Genomic DNA, 2,500 nt, shown 5'->3' with positions numbered 1-2,500 from the left:
TGGCGGGCTGGCTGGCGGGCTGGCTGGCTGGCTGGCTGGCTGGCGCTCATGCATAACACACTGGTACGGCTCAGAGGCCCACTCTGAGGCAACGCAGGGTAAACACATGAGGTCATAGAATACGCCACGCAATTAGGGGTGTGACAAAGCCAGATATACAACTGAGCGGGGGCGGGGGGCGGAGGGGGAGGGGTTGACATGCCGGACATTCACACACGCTGGGTACATGCGCATACACACACACACAAATGTCACACACCCACTGATACACAATACTCTCTCACACACACACACACACACACACACACACACACACACACACACACATACACACACACACACACACACACACACACACACACACACACACACACACACACACACACACACACACACACACACCGACTAAAGAAACAACACTGACATACAGAGCACGCTGAAACAACAACTGTGCGTGTTTACACAGGGTGAATCCGATGATGTCATATAAATCAATTTGATGGAAGTGGCCTGGGCTCTGTTGGCTCCAAGCTGCTGCCGGCACAGACACACACACACACACACACACACACACACACACACACACACACACACACACACACACACACACACACACACACACACATGGCATAGTGACATCTACCAGCATGTGGCTACAGAAAGACATCTCACATTGCTTAAGTAAGACAAACACGTTGGTTTACCGGAGGGTTTTGTTGACCTTCCTTGCATTTCAGCCACTATGTTATGTGAAATTCTCAATTCCTTAATAAACAAAATATGCAATGGGATATTCTGACTGGAAATTCATTTTAAGAATCTGAAGTGAATCATGTGCGAAATCTGAGGCTGATTAAGATGTCGCTTTTTGATTTCCAAAAAGAAATCTCCATGTCTATAAGTCATATGATAGAAATACAGAAAACACAAATAAATGCCGGATAGGCCGGCCAGACAGTTGACAGATGCTTATAAAAGAATGATGGCTGATGTGGGACTTGCATAACTGTTGATGTCTCGGTGCTGATGATGTCCATGTTCATCAACTGCAAGCAGAACCAAACACCAAGAGACACCATAAAGCATGTCAATACATGTTTGATCCATCTCCCTGTACCTGTCACACAGAACTAAGAAGAGTAAACACTACAAGAAAAGGAGTAAATAGTAAAGAAGAAGAGAGAAAAGACATGAGGGAGGAGAGGAGAAATAAGAAGAGAATGTAGGAGATGAAATAAAAGGAGAGAAGAGGAGAGGAGTGGAGAGGAGAAGAGAACAGAGGTGAGGAGAAGAGATGAGAGGAGAGGAGATGAGAGGAGATTAGAGGAGAATAGAAGAGAGAAGAGGAGAAGATTGGAGAGAAGAGGAGAGAAGAGAAGAGAAGAGAAGAGAAGAGAAGAGAAGAGAAGAGAAGAGAAGAGAAGAGAAGAGAAGAGAAAATAGGAGTCAATAGAAGAGATGGGTAGAGAGGGTAAATCTCTAACTGTGATTTGTAATCAGGTTGCTGGGGGATCCTCAAACAACGGTATCTGTCTTATCCGTTACACAGCTCTTTTTCCTGGGCTGTCTGTCTCTCTCCTCCCCGTGCCACCCATTAAGGAGAAGCTTGCGGCGGCTGCCTCCCTCGTGTATACAATATCATAGCATGCACTTCCAGCCATTTTGGTTCCTACAAATATTTGGTATACAAGCTCTTCATGTTTATTCAAAGTACCGGGTTACACTGTTTGGGAATGATGGACAGACGAGAGCACTTTCAGGAGAGCAAAAGAAAACCATTCCAAATGAAAAGTAATGATACATCCCACAGATAGTGTATGAAGTCAAATAGACACTGCCGGATCTCCACCGGACAGTTCCAAATGGCCACGCCATTTTGATTGGCTCTGACCGGTGCACAGACTACTTAGTATTGCATTACTCTAAATATGGCAGCTTCAGTGTGTGAGTGTGTATGTGTGTGTGTGTGTGTGTGTGTGTGTGTGTGTGTGTGTGTGTGTGTGTGTGTGTGTGTGTGTGTGTGTGTGTGTGTGTGTGTGTGTGTGTGTGTGTGTGTGTGTGTGTGTGTGTGTGTGTCTCCGTGCGCGTGTCGGTATCTGTGTGTATGTTTGTGTATGTGTCTGTGTATTTACGACAGCGAGTGTGTGGGTGGTCTCCGCCGCTATCATTACACAGCACAGGGTTTTTGATTGATATTTCTTTCAAAAAAAGGAAATTAATATTGCCATCTGCGATCGCTATTACATGTGGGACTGTGGGTTTGTATGTATGTAATGCGTTTTACCGTTTATGTGTACTTCAGTCAAACAAGGAGAGGAATTCCACATTCTCTACTATTTGAAATACAGACTCGACTTTGTTTTGGAGTGGATGTCACGTCATGTCACATTGAAAAAAAGCTAAAAAAATAACATTTACGGCACACATCAACGGAAAAATACAGATTTGACTCCTCCGTCTTCAGCGAAACGAAAGAAGACGCGTAAAAACCCTCCTTTCA

Source organism: Gadus morhua, chromosome 3, assembly GCF_902167405.1.
Source record: "Gadus morhua chromosome 3, gadMor3.0, whole genome shotgun sequence".
Classification (NCBI taxonomy): domain Eukaryota; kingdom Metazoa; phylum Chordata; class Actinopteri; order Gadiformes; family Gadidae; genus Gadus; species Gadus morhua.
Note: the sequence above shows the minus strand (reverse complement) of the source record.